We start from the raw sequence: 20,129 nt of genomic DNA, 5'->3' as shown, positions 1-20,129 counted from the left end.
CTGAATTCAGAAACTCTTCTTGCAGAAGTAACAGCCAGTAAAAATATAGTTTTCCACGCCAACAACTTCAAAGAACATGTAGCAGACGGCTCGAAAGGAGGTAGAATCAATGATGCCAACATTAAGTTTAGATCCCATTATGGAGGAGGGTGTTTCACGGGCGGTTTTAGGAGAAAAACTCCTCTTAAAAAGGCCTTGCATAATCTATGAGACATGATGTTATTGTCATGCAAGCCAACATGATACTTGGAAATAGCAGCCAGTTGTACTTTGACTGTAGATGACGAGGATCCTGAATGAAAAACCTCCGCCAGGAAATCTAAAACAGAATGTACGGGAGCAGTAAAAGGGGCAATATTTCTGGCGCTTGCCCAATTGAAAAACGCCGCCACTTGCTAGCATAAATAGTTCTAGTGGACGACTTCAAAGAAGACACTAAAATGTCTCTGACTGAGTCAGAAATCATTGGTAGCCTGGCTAGGAAGGAAGTGGAGCAACCAAGCAGTGAGGTTGAGAGAATGAATGGCCCGGTGCTGCTGACCCGACTGGTGGATCAAAAGATCCGAAACTGGGTCCAGATGCCAGGGCTGCACCAGAAGATGACGATGCAGAGACGGAAACCAAATTTGTCGAGGCCAATATGGAGCAATGAGGATCAATTTGGCTCTCAAACGGTGGCTTTCTGAATGACTTGTGGTATCAATGGAAAGGGAGGAAAAGCATAAAGAAGTCCCCGAGGCCAATCCTGGGTTAGAGAGTCTCTCAAGGGTTGGCCTGGAAGGGGAAATAGTGTGAAGTAATCTGGGCACTTGCTGTTTTGAGGGTAGCTTAAAAGATCGCAACAAGGAGTGCCCCACTTCTGAAAAATCTGATCCAATACAGATTGATTGAGAGACCACTCGTGAGGCATCAGAATAGATCTGCTTAGCCTGTCCGCCAATAGGTTGGACCTGCCGGGATGTGCGCTATCAGAAACCGCTGAGAAGAGATCACCCATTGCCAAAGTCTGAGAGCTTCTCGACATAACGGATAGGACCTGGTTCCGCCCTGTTTGTTGATGTACCAGACCACGGACATGTTGTCCGTTTGTACTGCAATAGTCCTCGTGGGAAGAAAGTTGTCGAGGGCTTGCAATGTTGAAAGCACTGCTCTCATCTCCAGGACATTTATGTGCAGATGGTATTCTATGGGTTGCCACGTCCCGTGGACCATCCTGCCCTGATAATGCCCCCACCCGATCAGAGAGGCATCCGTGGTGACTGTGGCAACTGGAGGAGGGGAATAAAGGGTCGTCCCTGATGAAGAAGAGGGAAGATATCCACCATTGTAGATGAGCCCTGCACGACTGTGTTACTAAGATTTCATGTCTCATCGGAAGATTGTGGTACGACCACTGCGTGAATAACATCCACTGCAGAAGACGATGTGGAAGCGAGCCAGTGGTAGAAGAACAATGGCCGCAGCCATTAGGCCTAGAACTTTCAAGACAAACCTGGCTTTGGTCTTGTTGCTTTGTAACAGAAGCCGAACAAATTTTTGGATGTCCAGAATTCTTTGATCTGTTAGCCTGGCCAACATTTTGACAGTATTTAACTCTGCCTATAAAGGTGATAGATTGGGAGGGCAGCAGAGAGGATTTTTCGAATTTACCAAATTCCCAGTTTCTTGCAAAGCTGTAGGGTGTAGTCTCTGGACAGAAGAAGCTGATGCTTGGTGGTGGCGGAGAGGAGCCAGTCGTCCAAATAAGGAAACACCTGGAATCCTCGACGTCTCAGGTGAGCTGTGACCACTGCCATGCATTTGGTGAACACTCTGGGGGCTGAAGTGAGGCCAAAGGGCAGTGCTCTGAATTGGTAATGACTGGTCCCTAGCCGAAAGCGGAGAAACCTTCTGGAGCGCCTGTGAATCTTGATGTGATAGTACGCATCCTGAAGGTCTATAGAGCACATCCAGTTGTCCTTGCCCAGAAAGGGCAGAATGGACTGAAGCGTGACCATCCGGAATCTTGCCTTCTTGACAGACTTGTTTAGTCTGCTGAGGTCTAGAATCGGTCTCCAATCTCCCGTCCTTTTGGGGACCAAAAAGAATCTTGAGTAGAAGCCGGATCCTACTTGGTCTGCCGGCACTGTCTGGACGGCTCTTTTTCTAGGAGTTTTGAAACCTCCTGTCTTGCCAGATCCCTTTGACCGGTGAGATGTCTGGAAGGGATTGTAGAGGCACGGAAACCTTTCGAAGGGGATCTTGTAACCCTCGGATATGATCGACTGTACCCACTTCTCTTGGGATAGGGATTGCCAGGCTACTGGGTACAGTGAAATTCTTCCCGACTGCCTCCAAGGGTGGACAGTCGGGCAACACCTCAGGGATGCTGAAAGGGCTTCTCAGGAAGAGACTCCCTGTTGCCCTGGTTCTGAGGACCCCCTGCCTCTAGGGCGCGCCTATTATTGTTACCCCTCTGCCTCTGGGGGTAAACTGACCACGGTGTCCGTGTAGCTCCCTGGGCTTTACGGAACCACATCTTCCTCCCTTCTGACCCTTGGGATATGGTCTAGAAGGAGTGGAAAATTGACCCAACGGCAGAAAGAGTTTTACCGTCCTGCTCACACCTGGTCAAGGTATCCTTCACCTGAGGTCCGCACAAAGCCGAACCATCAAAGGAGGTATTCGTGACGGCCGCCTTGGAGGGGTCCGCAAAGTTACACAGCCGCCTCCAGGCTTGGCGCCTAAGAGCAACTCCTGTGCCTGCGGCTTTGCTCGCCCATCGGCCGCATAAGATATGAGCCGCATGGAGGAGTTAGATATGGAATTCAGGATAGCAAGCTGTGAGGCAACCTTTTCCTGAGCCCCTGCAGCTGAAGGATCCTGGACTACTTCACCCAGTTCTTTGAGAATATCTCGCTGAAGCCTGGTGAAGTGACAAAGATAATTCAGCTAACGATAGCAAAGGTCGCTGAAGAAAACATCCGCTTCCATACCTGTCCATGGTCCTAGAATCCTTGTTAGAGGATGGACAGGTACTGAAGGATCCGCCAGTTCCTTCTTGGTGGCCGCCACCACCATAGCATCCACAGAGACACCCTTGGAAAGGAACTGTTTGTCCGAAGGGGCCGTGATGAACTTGGATGGTCTTCTAGGACGGGTTCCACAGAATCTGGAGTTACCACGCCTTTCGAGCCACTACCTGCATAAGTGGGTCGAAGGCGGAGACACCCAGGAGGTGGAGGGTCGATCCAAACGCTTCCAGGTATACCGACTCATCCTCGGAGGGGTCAATGGAGGGCCAGTTCCCCCTCAGTTTGGGGAGCTCAAGGATGTCTGAAAAAGAGACATGCTCAGAGGGGACCGTGGAGCCCTCCGACTCATCTAAGTCGGTATCAGATGTAGTAGACTCAGGGGAGTCTGTGTGTTTCCTTCACACGTCCTCTTCCGAGGGGTTCCCTGCAGGATCAGGAGAAACCTCGGAAGAGGAGGAAATTCCCAGTGGGGAAACCTGGGGCGATGGATCCCTGGGCCTGTGAGCAAGAGGCTGGCAAGAGGCATCTGCAGGCACTGATGAGGGAGGAGCTAGAGGGATGGACTGTTGACCAGGCTCAGAGGCCAGGACACTCCTCATCACCTCAAAGGCTCCTCTCCCCGGGAGGCCGGAATATCCCCGCTCCGAAGAAACAGGAATACCCGGCTCCAAAGAGAGAGAAGGCTCCGAGGCCGATGTCGGCGCCGAGCTTACCAGCGAAGCCCCGAGAGGGAGAGCGGGTCGGACGAGCGTCCGGTGCCACTAGCCCCCTCGGAGCCGACAGTGGAAACCCGACGACCGGATCCCTCCAAGGAAGGTCTCAAGGAGGAGATCGGAGCCGAGGACGACGGAGCCGAAGGATGTATCGGCTCCGGCATCGAAACAGTCGCTGTCCCGAGAAGCTCTGGCTCCGAACTCTGGTGTGGAGTCGGAGGAGGAAGTTCAGGGATTGGGGCAATAGCCGACGTCTGTTGAGACGGGCTATGGAGCATTTGGGCCAGTGCCTGAGACTTCAATAGCCTGCTCACCACCCTCTCTAAGTCGTGGTCAGACAGCCTGGAAGATCTCGAAGAATGGCTCCGATGGCTCCGCTCCGACAAGAGAGGAGACCCCGGAGCCGAGTGGATGCTCAGTATCGAAGGGGACCGGGATCTCTTTCGGGTCGAAGCCATCGGAGCCGAAGTCCCCTGGAGTCCAGATGGAGCCGAGGGTTTCTCGGCTCCGATGCTGGATAAAGTGTCAGCTCCAGCCGGAGCCGACAAGGCCACAGTAGTTAAGGTATCGGAGCCAGCCGGCGCCGAACCTACTACTTGTACAGTAGATACTTCGGTTCCAGCCGGAGCCGATCTCGGCTCCGACGGAGCCGGAGCCACCGGAGGAGGCTTAGATACTGAAGCCTGAACCTTCGGTGGCTTAGGAGGTTTCCCTGACCCTGATTTAGGGGGAGAACCTTCTGGCTTAAGCAAGCCTCGGAGGATGAGTTTGTTCCTCCTCTCCTGCAGGACTCTCTGGCTAAAGGCATGACACAAAGCACAGGAGTCCTGCAGGTGCACAGGCCCCAGGCAATAAACACAAGAAGTGTGACCGTCTGTCAGAGACATTTTCTGACAGCACTGGTCACACTTCTTGAAGCCTGAGACCTTGCCTTCCCTAGACATGACCTAGGAGGAAATAACACAAATAAACCCCAACAAACACACAAATTAAACCCCTACACACACACACACACACACAGGAGGGATGAGTAATGGGGTTGTAGGCCTAATACAAACTTTTTAGATTAAAGTTATACAAAGGTTGAAAAAGAGGGAATAGGGTGGGCTGTAAGAAAATACAGACTAAACTATGACTAAAGGGGAAAAATAAATCCTAAAACTAAGCTCTTCTTGTTTTAACCAAGAAATTCACTTACCTCAGCTGGTAAAGGAGACCTCTTCGCTAAGCGGCAAACGAGATCTGAGGTAGTCCCGCCTTGCATCATGGGATATAGGGTTGCCTCGAGCTGGTAAAAGGAGTTCTCGAGCTAAGTGCCGAGTCGGAGCCGAGGATCGGCTCCGAACCCATCCAGCAAGAATGAAGGCGAGATTGACAACTTAACATCAAGATTTATTTATCAGCAGTGGAAACAATATACATTATCCACAGCACAAATACACTTCGCATTATGTATTTTTATTAAATTTCTGTGGCGGTTAAGACTGGGGCAAAATGATAGCTTCCATTTTCTTCTCAATTAGCCATTAAAACTATAGAGAATGTGGGTATAAGTTTTCATGTCAAGTAATGTATAAAAGCTAAAGGCAGTTACATGATCACTTCTGCATGATTATTGATATTGCTTGTTGAGTGGGGACAATATATGTCAAACAGTAACATAGTATGTCAGAAGTAGCTAAATGATTTGCAATGAAATTTCAAAGACAGACAAATGTATAGCCCAGTGATGGAGAACCTATGACACACTAGTCAGAGATGACAAGACTCCACGACATTTTGGGTGACATATCAGCAATCACCAACACCCGAGTTACAAAAGACACTGCTTTTGCATTCATTGCTCATGTGAAGTGCAATGAATTATTTTAGGTTTGGCGTGTCAAAAGCACCTGGCACAAAAGGTTCACCATCACTGGTATAGCCTTTCAGTATAGGTCCCCTGGGGTTTTAGTTTGTGTGCCTTTGCTGCAAGTTCTGACATTTTACATAACATTTGGTTTTCATTGGGGTGCTATGGTGACATTTGGTTCAGTACTCTCAGTACAACAGTGGTCTGATTAATATTTCATTGGTTTTTCATTTCATCAAAAATATACTTTATTTCTTCTGAATACATATTTTTTAGTCACTGAGTGTGTGACCCCTCCCACCCTCAATTAGCTTCATGGGTAGTAAACTACATTACAAGAAGATACGTGCGTCTGTGTGTGTGTGTGTGTGTGTGTGTGTGTGTGTGTGTGTGTGTGTGTGTCTTACAGCTGGAGCAACCAGTAAATGCATTTGGTATCTGAGGGTCTTGATATATTTTCCTGAGAAATTTGATATAATAATTTGTCAGTATATGTATAAGAATAATTTTATTTAGGTGTTCTTATGAAGTCAGGATCAAAGTGCTCTTTTCTATGAAAAATTAGTAATTTAATAAAATTGCAATATCAAAACAGGCATATTGTATGTACTCTGAGAGGCATGCACATATTTGAGATTCATAGATTGTTACTAGGCTTATAATCAGAGGGGCCTTTCTAGGACTAGCCAAGTTGTTCCAAAAGAATAACGATATCCTGTATTTGAATAGGACATTGAGAGCCAGGCATTTATAGGATACCTCTGTCCATAAGGAACATGGGTGCCAATACCGGTGTAAATTTTCTATTCCCCATTCACTGGTCTATATTGCACTTAAACTGGCTAATAGATTAACTCAGGTTCATGTGGATGGGAAGCCTGTTCCTCTGGAGTGTCAGTCTGTGTGACACATATCTGTCTTTCCATCATGTTCTGTTTAAGGCACAGACAAAATTCAGGTCCATAGACCTTGTATTTCTGGTACTCTTTGACTTACAAATATATAAGAGGTTCATAAGTGTGTGGTTTGCGGATGCCTTGTAAGTGAAGCATAGATCACCCCTCAGCAATCTATAGGAGACAGAGTAGATGGAAAAGGGAAAGGGCTTTAAGGTGTGGTGCATAAGGGAGGTTTGTTATGCCTTGTATTCTTTTTGTAAGGAACCCCTGCGGTAACTCTAGATGCTGCATAAGTACCTACCAGAAGGAGCATTGTACTTTATGATTGGTCTGATAAGGGTAGAGTACAGTGGGATAATGAGCACTTTGACTCTAGATGCCATGCCTTACTTATAAGTTGCCCAACATAAAAGGATTTCTCCACCACTGTGGCCACATGGTGGTCGAAGTAAGGCTACTGTCTATGTGCGTACCAAGATCCCTGACCATTGATACAACTCTTAGGGGTGTATTATCAACATGATAATTAGCCAGGGTGGTTGACTTCCCAATGGGTACAATTATGCATTTCTTAGCACTGAGTTTAAGACCATGGCTTCGGCATCATTTGTTAGTCAGAGATAGACCTTCTTGACGAATGCTAGAATCTGCACGGGAGTCAATGATAACTCCCAGCTTGCAATCATCTGCAAACTTAGGCAACCATAAATCTTCAGCATTTACTTCCATTTCAGAGAAATAGATGCAAAAATGGAGCAGACTCAGTACAGAGCCTTGGGGACTCCACTAGTAACTGGCCACTTGGTGGAGGTGGCCTCACCTACTTTGACCTCCTGGGTCCTATCAGTGAGATTCACTTGTCTACTTTCTTTAAAGGTATTAAGCTGTACAAAATAATATAAAAGTGAGGTTGTCAGAGGGTCTTCTGAAATATCAGTGCAAGGATACTTTCGATTGAAGCTAGGGTGGAATTCAGGTTAGAATGCCCTTTGTAAATTGAGTAAGTAATGTCAAGTTTAAGAGTTTTGCAAAGTAGTTTACATCATTCATAATGGGTAGTACGCAGGCCTGTCAGCACATTTACAAACAATATTGTTCCTTTTCTACACTATGACATTGTCTGATAAAGCTACATTTTTTTTATATATTTTGTCTAAAGAGTGTGCTATAATTCTCCATGTGATGCTTTCATTGTTTTTGGTCCTCCAGATCTCATGGTACTGGCCCAGCTCCCAGGGTCCCACTTTTATGCCGAGTCTACCAGTCATGCTCCTATCCCTAGAGTTTTCTGGCATTTTGTGGATATAGTCATGGATCCTAAAGGTATCCTGGGAGCTCAGCCATCTGTGCTTCCTTCCTGGTGAGTTTTTTTATTATGACCTACCTGCTTTGTCTTTCCCCATCCCCACTCTCATTGACTATATTTGAGGACAACTCTCCTGTATTGGCCAAACCTCACCTTAGGAAGCATCATCAATAAGCACCCTCCCTCCCAAGATGGGCATTCCCATCCCTGCCTGCTGCTGTCTCAGTCACCAAAGCCACTAATAGAACACAGGAGAGCTGGGCCATGGTTAGTGCTTTATTCCTTTATGCCACTTGAGCAGTGCAGCTGGGCTGAAGTTAAGGATTTATCTTTCTCTCTCTCTCTGCACCACTTCAGTGACAATTTTCATTTTTAGGTTGATCTGTTTGGTGATGGTGGATGGTTTTCAGTCAGAAACATTTATTTGAGATTACACTTTTCATGAGTAAAAGCTCATTATATCTTATAAATTCTGCTGCAACTGTTGGGCCACTATGAAGGATTGTGGATACCACTGTCGGGAAGGAGTTATCCCTGTATTTTCCCTATTAGGGTTAGCATTAATTTACTGTTTTTGATAACTTCTAACAGTTGCAAAAACTATAAACAGAACAATTACACTGAAGTAGAAGCTGAGTGGTTACCACACACACATACTCAGACTGGTGTAACGTACTGCAACAGAGACCAATATGCCAGAAATGAATGAGTATTTACTGAACAGAAGAAAAAATACTGGTGAAGACTCTCTTTGTATACATTAAAGCAATAGAACTACAAGAAACAAACAAACAAACTACACAAAGGACTATTTCTGTCAGTCCACAAAAAAAGTCTCTCCAACCAGTTTTGTCACAATCATAAAAGTGCTTTTTATCATCTTTCTTATTTTTTGACCTCCTAATAGAAGACATCTAAGCTTCTTTGGGGTATTCCACAAGGTTGTCTTCTTTTTTTGTAGCACAGTCCTACAAACCACTATTCCATGCCCAAACTCCCACATCATTAAGCGGCCAGCTTCTCTAACAGGCCCAAAGCCCACCTTTAATACAATAAATGTTCATTAACTGAACCCTTAAATCTAATACAAAAATATATCGGTCTGTTTTAAATAAGCAATATTATTTAGACTATGTACAAAATGCTGCATTTACATCAGTATTATTTACATTTATGTCTGTTCAATTTAGTGACAATTTGACATATATGGCAAAAACTTCCACACTATGTAATATTCACATGCATAGATATATACTATGAATTTTGATTAAACTGGACCCAGAAGTAACTGAAAATGCAACTTGTAAGCTGAGCAAAATCTGCTGTACCCAAATTTTTGTAGTATGTGTTGTAGAAATACATGATGTCACCAACAGAAAATGTTAATGTACAGATTTCACCATCACTCATACAGAAAGTCGAAACATAGTTCAAACTATATACATTCAAAACGGTGTAGATACTGCAGCTGAGCATTGAATTTCCACTGCTCTTTTCGACAAACACACAAGATCCTTGCATCCATCTGAGCTAACACCTCTTTGGCAAATGGGACCTCAGTTTAACATATCATTTGAAGGGTGGCAGATTCAAGAGTTTATAGCTCTCTTGTGCTATACTGCAGCGCCATTAATGGGAAATTAACCCAACTACCTTGGGTAGTGAACAGACTACCATTACATGGTGGTTGTGCCTGGAGAGCATACAGAGGGGTTATAAAGTAAAAGTGATGATACCTTTAAGAGATGTCTTTAATGTATAGGATTTTTCCAAGCAGAGACGGAAGAATTCAATGGATGAGGGCACGGATACAAGGGGCTGACATGATGTTGCTTCATGTAGCATATCTAGACACAACATTAGACATGCAGAACTTTGAGATTTAAGAGATCTCAAAGTACAGCTAACTGTTCTCTTTGACAGGAATGACTTAATTTGATTGGAGCACAGTCCCAGGATGCCACCCCAATATGTAATTCACTTTACTGGAGTAAAACTCACAGATGACTTAAAGGTGTCCCTGTGTTAGACACCCTAGAAATGCAGGAGGGCTACACAGTTTGGGCTGAAAACTGTTGATTGGCATGTGACACTGTAGGGTGTCCTTTTCATCATGCCAAAACAAGAACAAATGGCCTAGAAATTAATATATAGTGGTCTAGAAAGCTGTTAGGCATAGCCAAAAAAAAAGAAAAAAAAAATCAGTACTAGACATAGCTTACAAACTGAAGCACATGACAATACTTTTGTAGCAGAGAGTGACAATCAAAAGGAAGAAAAGCACAACACAGTATGTTCAGGAATAGTACGCATATTAGAGCAGAGCTGCACTGTCTCAAGTACATTTATTATTTATTTATGTACTTATTGACATTTGATTAAAGAATATAATGTTGTATAATCTCAGTAATACAGTCAAAAGACAGATGGAGGTACCCTTGTGTTTAATATTGCCCTATAATAAAGTGAGAACGTAACCCTTGTCCTGAAAAGAGACAGGTAGCATGGTATTAAGGAATGGTTGTATTGCAGCAGTGACCATCACTATTTTACAGAGCAGATTTCCAATGTGTGCTGCATATCTTTAGTAATGTCAGTAACATAGGGTTATCACATGTCCCACTTTATGCAAGACAGCCACTGCCTGGACAGTTGTGTCCTGTGTAAAAACATCAAAATGTCAAATATCAGAATCAGAAATACTTTACTGATCCCACAGGAAATTGCTGAGAATTTTGGACAAAATATTTCCTACATTTCCTTTCAATACATGCATAAATCTATTATCGTGTCTTTGAAACTCTTAAATATTATATGAAACAGTATAAATAAATCAAATTTAAAAAAAATTAGCTTTTATTTTGGCAGTAAACTGAAGTCCAATCCTTTGCACTGGTTGTAGGTGTCGTTTGTCCTACAAAATCTCACATTTTCAAAAAAAAATTCCCACTTTGGGCACGTGGAGATGTGGCCGCCCTACAGTGACTCTGTATATAATTGTACAAAAGCAATATATGAAGTTAGGACACAACACACATACAAGGAAAATTATCTATTTTATGTTGATTTGCCATGAAGGGCAAAGTACTGGAGAATGAGGTAGTGAAGAGGGTAGGATACTAGCTGTCACTGCTCTGATGTTGCCTTCATGTGAGTAACTTGGAACAGCAACAACAGTTTGAAAAATGTCATGTAAGACTAAGGACTGTCAGACAGGGAATTAGCCACTCATCAGGCAGTAGAGACATAATGAAAACAAAAAACCCACACTGTATCATTTCAGTTACCTGTCTACAGATAACAGTGGAATCAAGTACCAATGCATACAGTTGTAAAGTAAAAAGAGAAATAAAACTGCTTAAGGGCATATCATACAGTGCAACCACTAAGTCACCAACATGTAGCATATAGCATGTATAGTAGGAAATGCATGAGAACAGCACAAAATAAAATATGAAATTAAAGGAATGCATGAGTGTGTCTGGCAGCCATACCTCTCAACTGTCCAGATTTTTGCATAATGCCCAGATTTTCATCTGATATTCGTCTATTGCACATAAAATTTGCGATTTTCCTCCAAATCAATGAAGATGAAAGCTACTAAATAATGACATATATCTGAGCTGAGACTTCTTATCCTTCAGAAAATGCAGATAATGCAAATTTTGTTATTCTAGCAGCTTTCAGAGTTTATATGAGCAATGTAGACTAAAATAAAAGGAACTGAAGACCGTCTACTCATGTTTAAACCCTGTATCAGACATATGCCTTTGTACAGAGCTATTGGAAGGTAAGAAAACCATCACACTTGGCTAATATTCTGAGATCAATTTGAACATGAAAAAAGAAACAATACTGTTTCTACTACTGTTTGAAACTTGCAACTTTCAGATGCTTTCATCAGAAGCTAGGGCATCTGTGTCATAAAAATCATTGCACTTAGCTAGCATTTAGAAATCAGCACAAGATTAAAATATGAAATAAAATTAACTGAAAGCGCTGTTTACCAATGTTTTAACTTTGCACTGCTCAGATGCTTTCCTGCAGGGTATTAGCAAGTAAAGTCATAACATTCCTGAAAAGCTAGTTTTTCTGAGGATAAAAAGGACAGTTGAAACTAATGAATGACTCAGTGGGAGCTGCTGTGAGTACAAAGTACAGTTTTGTACCTACCATAAATGTAGATGTTCGAAGATCCACATTGCTGCAGTCCTTACACTTGGGTATACCGCTGTCCTCGGTCGGCCCGAATACCAAAGTATATGGCTGACGTCGGTCAAGGCGCATTAATCTGACGCCAGGACGTCAGGGTATAAATGCGCATGACCGACGTCATGTCCTCAGTCTTTTCTTGCCTCAGATGTCAGAAGACCCTAAACAGGTAAGGGTAAAATCAAAAAACCACCAAACACTAAACACCCCTGCAACAAAACTATGTACAACTTTTACAAATATACTAAAGAACAACCCTATCCACACAACCACCCCTAAACACAGAGGGGAAGGAGGGTAATTGGACTGCAGCAATGTGGATCTTCGAACATCTACATTTATGGTAGGTACAAAACTGTACTATGTTCTTCATCTCACATTGCTGCAGTCCTTACACTTGGGTAGATTCCCAAAGCAGAGGTAAGGGAGGATGGCAAATCATAGAGAAGCAGGAGCTGCCAAAATGCCCTGTAAAATAGCAGTGGCAAAACCAGCCCTAGATTTAGAGTAGAGAGGAAGGTGGTAATGCTTAGAGAAAGTATGTACTGAACTCCAAGTAGCTGCCTCCAAAATATCCTTAGTTGCCACCCCCCTTAGAAAAGCTGTAGAAGTGGCAGTAGCCCTAGTGGAATGAGGTCTAATCCCTGTTGGAATCTCCTTGCCATGATGGGAATAACAAAAAGCAATGCAAAACCCAATCCACTTAGAAATAGTTTGTTTTGACACAGGCTTGCCCTGAGAACACAAAGCAAAAGAAACAAACAACTGCTGAGACTGCCTGAAATCCTTAGTCCTGTTTAAATAATAGCGTAACTGCCTGTGTACATCTAAAGTATGCAAAATCTTTTCCCCCTTATTTTGGGGGTCTGCATAAAAGGTAGGTAAATGAATAGTTTGGTTTAAAGACACACTAGAAACCACCTTAGGCATAAAGGAAGGATTAGTACGTAAAGATACCCTATCCTTATGGAAAATCAAGAAAGGCTCAACCGCCATAAGGGCCTGCAATTCAGAAACCCTTCTTGCAGAGGTAATGGCCAACAAAAAAGCAGTCTTCCATGACAAATATTTCAACTCAGCAGTAGCTGCAGGCTCAAAAGGTTGTAGAGTGAGTTTTTCCAACACAAAATTGAGGTCCCAAGCAGGAGTAGGAGCTCTACGTGGGGGTCTTATGTTCTTTGCCCCTCTAAGAAATTGCTTGAACAAAGGATGAGAAAACAATGGTGGATCACAGTCATAGTGAGCTGAAATTGCTGCAGCATGAATCTTAATGGAAGAGAAAGACAAACCTTTGTCCAATAACTCAGTAAGATATTGAAGAGCCACACTCAAATTAGGCTCAGAAACATCCAAATCCTTTGCTGCACTCCAAAATAAAAATCTCTTCCATTTGTCTGCATACACTTTCCTTGTACTAGGTCTTCTAGCTTCCATAATCACATTCAAAACTTGTTGAGGAAGTTGAGCCCTGCTATGGGTCAAAACAGGATATGCCATGCTGTGAGATGAAGAGAGTGAAGCTTGATATTGAGTAGATGACCGTCCTTTTGAGACAACAGATGTGGAATCAAAGGCAAAGGCCAAGGCGGTTTCCTTACCAGACTTCTCAGTAATGGGTACCAGTGCTGTCGAGGCCAATCTGGAGCTATTAGGATCATTCTTGGTTTGTCCTGTCTGACCTTTAGAAGTACCTTTGGGAGGAGAGGAAGAGGCGGAAAGGCATACACATGAAGATTTTTCCAACTGAAAGAAAGAGCATCCACTTTCCAAGCTGCGTGATGAATCCTTTTCGTGCAAAACTTTGGCAGCTGGTGGTTTAGAGGAGAAGCGAACAGATCTATGTCTGGAGTTCCCCATGACACTGTCAATTGCTGAAATACATGAAGATCCAATTGCCACTCGTGGGGATCCATGATTTGCCTGCTTAACACATCTGCTAAGGAGTTCTGCACTCCCGGCAGAAACCTTGCCTGAAGATTTAGTTGTAAACTGAGAGCAGTGTCCCACAAAATCATTGCTTGTCTGCATAGAGGGTAAGAATGTGTTCCCCCTTGTTTGTTGATGTACCACATGACAGTTGTGTTGTCTGTTAGAATCAGTACCTGTCCTGGGAGAAGTAAATCCTTGAAAGCCATTAATGCAAACTGGACTGCCAACATCTCCTTCAAGTTGATATGTAGATGCTGTAGTCTGACAGGCCACTTGTCCTGTATCCACTTTCCATTGAGATGAGCTCCCCAAGCTTTGTCTGAGGCATCTGTTGTTAGAATCTGATTCGCCTCTGGCCGGGTCACAGAAAGTCCCTTGTTTAGGTGACATTGCTGAGCCCACCACAAAAATTCCTTTTGAATGCAAGGTATTATTTGAATGACAGTGTCCAGATCCTGGCAGTGCTGTGTCCATACATTTTTGAGATACCATTGTAGCTTCCTCATATGCAGTTTGGCATTGGGAAGCACCAGAATACAAGATGCCATGAACCCTAAGGCTTGAAGGACTGTCCTTGCAGTCAGCCCGGACTGATGTGATAGTTGTTGGAAGTAAAGGGAAAGATTCTTTTGTTTGTCCGGGGTCAAAAAAGCCATCTGGGTTGCTGTATTCAGTCTCACACCCAGAAAGCACATGTCTTGAGAGGGTACTAGACTGGACTTTGTTTCGTTCACAGAATACCCCAGGCATCTTAGCACTGCTATCACATATTTCAAATGCTGAAGAAGCTCGTCCTTCCCTTGAGCCAGAATCAGGCAATCGTCCAAATAAGGGTAGATCTGTATTCCTCTCAATCTGAAGAAAGCTATCACTGGAGCCAGAACTTTTGTGAATACTCTGGGCGCAGTAGATAAGCCAAAGGGCAATGCAGAGAACTGATAATGAGAATTTCCAGCTCGAAAACGCAGATACTTCCTGCAACTTAGTGTGATAGGAACATGAAGATAAGCCTCCTTGAGATCCAAAGTTACCATCCAGTGATCTTTGCCCAGCAGAGGTAAAAGCTGTTGTAATGTCAGCATCTTGAACTTGGGTATGTCCAGAAAGGTGTTGAGGATAGATAAATCCAAAATTGGTCTCCACGTGTTCCCCTTTTTTGGCACTAGGAATAGGCGAGAATAAAATCCTAGGCCCCTTTCTGGCATAGGCACCGGTTGTATGGCCCCTATCTGGAGTAACAGAGAAATTTGCCTGTAAGCTTCTAGTCTGTGTTGAGGAGGAATGTCTGGCATGCCTTTGAAAGGGGGCAAGGTATGGAAATAAAACCTGTAACCGTGGTGAATGATATCCAATACCCATCTGTCTTGGGTAATTAAACTCCAGTTTTCCTTGAAAAGTGCCAGTCTTCCTCCCAAAGGTGCTGCCAGACGGGAAGGTTCTGGCAGTTGAAAAGGTAGGTCATTGGGTCTGTCTACGAAAGGGCTGACCCCTGCCCTCACCGGAAGACTGTGCAGGTGAACCCCCTGTTCTAGATCTAAAAGAGCCCTGAGCTCTGCCCCTACCACGCCTAGACCTACCCCTAGACTGGGAATCATAAGAAGGATATGTCCACCCCTTGGTTGGCCAATTTCTACTAAACTTTGGAGGCTGAACCTGTAAAAAATCTTTAACAGTGTGCATAGACTTAGCTTTGTCTTCCATTTTCTTTAAAACTGCTTCAACAGGAGAACCAAACAACACATCAGATTGCAAAGGAGCATCCAAGATCCTTGTCTTAACATGCTCAGCTAAATTCTGATCCCTTAGCCAGGCGTGCCTGCGTAGAACAGAACCGGTGGCAGCCACCCTCGAAGAGGCCTGCACAGCATCAAAACCACATTGTAAGGAATGCTTACCCACCTGTTCAGAAACATGTACTAGATCTTGTAACTCCTTACATTCAATACCTTCTGCCAGAGCATCTACCTTAGACTTTAATTGTGAAAGAAGATAGTTTTGATATCTCAGCATGTGGAATTGGCAATTCAAAGCCCTCATGGCTAAAGTGGAAGAAGTATAAATTTTCTTTCCCCATCTGTCCAAAGCCCTTGCCTCTTTATCCGGAGGAACCGGATTTTTAACAACAGAAGCCTTAACCCCTTTAGGCCCCTGAGAAACAGTCTCTGGGTCCGCCCTAGGGCTTTAAAAAGATACTTATGAGCTTCAGGCACCCTATAATACCTGTCCGGCTTAACAGGAGCGGGAGGTAAAGAATCAGGATTAAGAGAAGCCTCTGCAAAAACATCTTCCACCACAGTAAGAACAGGAGGTATAGCTAAAGGCCTATGCTGGGGTAAAACAAAAATTCCTAAGTCTTTTCCTGGAATCAGAGAAATCCTGACCTTCCCATTTAAAATGTTCCCTCATGGAATGTAGAGTCTCTGAGAATGAAAAATCCTCAGGAGGAGAAGCAGTAGGAGTAGTGTCATCCACATCAGAATCAGAATAAGGAGAAAACTCCTGCAAATCTTCAGCCGAAGACTCGGAAGCATCAGAATCCTGCTCAAAACTCCCAAATTCAGGTTCCACCCTAGGCCTCTTGTCAGGAGGGGGCATAGAACCCCTAATCAGAGTAATTAAATCTTCAGCCATCTTAAGCATATGTCTCTTGGGCACAGGGCCTGAAGTACTAGGAGTGACACCTGCTGAAGCTAAACCTGGCCTGCCTCTGTGAGAAGCCTTGGGAACAGTAGGGGAAGGCCTAACCACCTTAGGCAGGGAGGGGAGGACAGTTACCTTTGAAGCCCCTTCAGCCTGGCCTACCTCCTGAGAGGACACATCCTGTAATAATAAAGTCTCTCCCTGGGACTCTAAAGAAACTTCTGTCCGAACCTCCGGCTCTACCGAGCCTTCTAAAGAACCGACGTCCGGGACGGACGGTTCTTCTAACCTAGGCCTAGTTCCTTTGTCCTTGCGCTTTTTCGACGAAGCGGGCGTCGGAGCATCCGACGGCATTTTGTAGTTGCACCGCTTCCCGAAGACTAACCTGGCACAATCTAATCTTCTCTTTATAGTACGTTTGTTAAACCTAGCACAAGAGGGAGACCCAACAACGTCGTGCTCAGGCCCTAAACAAGGTATACACAAGTTATGGTAATCCCTATGTGGTATCTGCTTCCCACAAGAAATACAGTTATTCACTTTTTCTGACATCCGGTAAAATACTGAGGCAAGAAAAAAACAAAATATTCCCCAACGGGGTACTTAGCCAACTTTGATTCGGTCTGAAACTCCGATTTCGGAAAATCTCAGGACGCCAACCCGCACTCGCAACGTTGCTTCTGCATCGGACCACGCGGCAAAAAAGACTGAGGATATGACGTCGGTCATGCGCATTTATACCCTGACGTCCTGGTGTCAGATTAATGCGCCTTGACCGACGTCAGCCATATACTTTGGTATTCAGGCCGACCGAGGACAGCGGTATACCCAAGTGTAAGGACTGCAGCAATGTGAGATGAAGAACATCTGCAATTTGAAGAGGAATCTGCTTAACTTTTCTGAAGCTTCCTGTAAGCACCCTCCCCCAACCCCTGCAGCCAAAGTTAGGACATGTCCAGAAAGCCAGACTGAAAATGTAAACAAAGACCAGAATCAAAAAAAAAAAACCCTGGGATTGTCCCTTTAAGTCTACTTTCATGTTGTGGAAAAATAATGCAGAAGGTAATATTGGATAAGTTCTTGTCAGAATTAGCTAAGGTGTGACTCTAAACCATATATCAGCATGCATACGTTGAAAATAGATATATTACCACCTGTAACATGATGTTCTACAACAATACAATAACAGCTATAAAGAAAATTTGTGCTGTGGTGTAATTTATATAGATTTAACTTCAGCATTTGACAGGGTCATACACAAAGCACTGATCAATAAATTAGAACAATTAAGCATCAATGTACTTAAACCTAGATGAATAGCTGCATGGCTTACAAATAGGGCATGGCAAGTATCATAAAGCAATTAGAAAGGTGAAATTATTGGCTACAGTCTAGGTGTCCCACAGGGCTCTGTCCTAGGCCCTTACATGTTTACATTGTATCTTTCAGACCTAACTTTTTCATCTAAGGTGTTCTACAGTCTCTATGCAGATTACCTGAAATTGGGTAAACTGATTACAAGTGTTACAGATAAGGCATGTTTATGAAAGAACTTGACTAAATTGACCATTTGGGCACAGGAGAATAATATGCTGATAAATACATCAAAAACTAAGCATATGAGCTCCGGGAGACATAAAGGTGAATATTTAATACAGCAGTGATTGAAACTGTAAACTCATTAAAGGACCTGGGTAGATTCAGCTTTGAGTTTTTTTCTAATCACATCAAGCAATTAATTAATGATAGTTATAGAACTATAGGTTGTACAAAAAGATTTATAAAATCTAGGAAATCAGAAATGATGAAGTCATTGTTTGTTAGTTACATTAGACCCAAACTTGAGCATGGAATAACAATATGGAAACCTTATATAAGAAAACAAGCATAAGTAAACAGGAAAGAGTACAGCAGAAATATATTAAGGGAATCCATGGATGTGAAAATTTAAGTTATTGTGAAAGACTAAAATATCTGAACTTGTACAGTGTCTCTTATAGATATCTAAGAGGAGATGGTATTTAGGTATACAGGGCATTTACAGACAACTATCTTTGGAAATGTTTGGGGTTATCAAAAAGTACTGGAGAATCATCAGACAGACTATGTAGAATAGAGAGATAGGGTCCAAATGGAGAGACGGGATCTGAATGGAGAGATAAGTCATCAAGCAAAACAGAGTAGTATTGCTGAAACTGAATTAATCCTCAAGTCTTGGTGAGTACCTTCACGAGGTGGACCCTGTTTTTCACAAAATCTCACCAAGACGACACTGATATATAGACTGTATTTTATACAGCATATATCACAGACAGAAGTGGGTCAAAAATTAAAAAAAAGACAGCTGGGTGCACAAGACCCGGGATAAAAAAATGCCCAATCCTGGTAGGCACACTGGTGCCAGGACGGGAAAAAATGACAATGTAGAATTTTCAAAATACAGAACCATTCCTGCAATGGGGCAAGGCCCAGGGGAAGGATGTTTCCCTGTTGTAGAAGGAAACAGCAGTCCACAAAAATCACAAAAACTGATAGGCCAAAGAACAGCCATAAAGACATTAGAGTGGACTACTGAGGATAAGAAAGAAACTGTGTATTGTTACTATTATGCAAAAAGCACAGAATTTCCAGACACAAGATATACAAAAAGATTAAGAGAGAAATTAAATGGAAGAAAAATACAACAGATTTCTGAAAAACATTATGTAGACCAAGAAACTTTGATCTGTTTGGAAAAAGAAGTATTTGAGGAAGTGTGAAAATATAAAGAAGTGGGAAAATATAAACAACAAAACCTAGCGATTTTTGAAAAGTATAAAAAAGAAATCTGAAGATGGAAAAGAAAGAGAGATTTGATATGGTGCAGTATTTATGCAAAGTCAAAAACCCAAATTAATCAATCAATACAAAAAGGAAGCCACAAAGATTTTTGAAGAGAAATATAGGCAAAGGCATCCAAATATGGTAAATTTCACAATAAAAAAAATATATCACAAAGAGGGAATGTCGAAAAGAAGATTAGTAAAACAGAAGTTAATAAAAAACAGGTTGAAGATATGGAATGCCTGCAGAGTGAATGATTTGGTGTAGTAGGTCTAACATAGGTTACATCACAGCATGATGGAACGAGTCCCCAAAGTAAGGAGAAACAGGAAGATCAGGGGACATCTGAAGAAGAAATATGGACAAGGGAAAGAAAAAGAGATATAATATGGTGTAATATTTATGCAAAGGAGAAAGCAAAACTGATCAATACAAAAAGAGCAGCACCAAAGATATTTGAAAAGCAATACAGGCAAAGGAATCTGGACATGGAAAGCTTTAAAATACAAAAAATAAGAAGACAAACAGGAAAAGAAGAGTAATGGACAAGTTAAAGAAATAGAAACTGAAGTTGTGAAGTGAAGGATTCAGTGTAGAAAATCTAACTCAAAAAGCACCACAACAGGATAGAGCAATGGACATCCAAATGAAGGAGAAGCCAGTGGAACGGGATGCAAATGGTCAGTTGCCATATGAAGATATTTTGTAGCCTTCCACAGGAAACCAGTATAAACATTAACT

General features: G+C 43.0%; 1 protein-coding gene across 1 annotated transcript in view; it reads right to left on the bottom strand.

Moving 5' to 3' along the window:
* Positions 1–20,129, bottom strand: part of LOC122790521 (protein mono-ADP-ribosyltransferase PARP14-like) — a 2,292,317-nt gene that overhangs the window by 1,089,655 nt on the left and 1,182,533 nt on the right. The gene's annotated exons all lie outside the window — the stretch shown is intronic.

Source organism: Protopterus annectens, chromosome 16.part0 (genome assembly GCF_019279795.1).
Source record: "Protopterus annectens isolate FY-2018-M chromosome 16.part0, PAN1.0, whole genome shotgun sequence".
NCBI lineage: Eukaryota > Metazoa > Chordata > Ceratodontiformes > Protopteridae > Protopterus > Protopterus annectens.
Note: the sequence above shows the minus strand (reverse complement) of the source record. Positions and strands in the feature narration are given on the sequence as shown.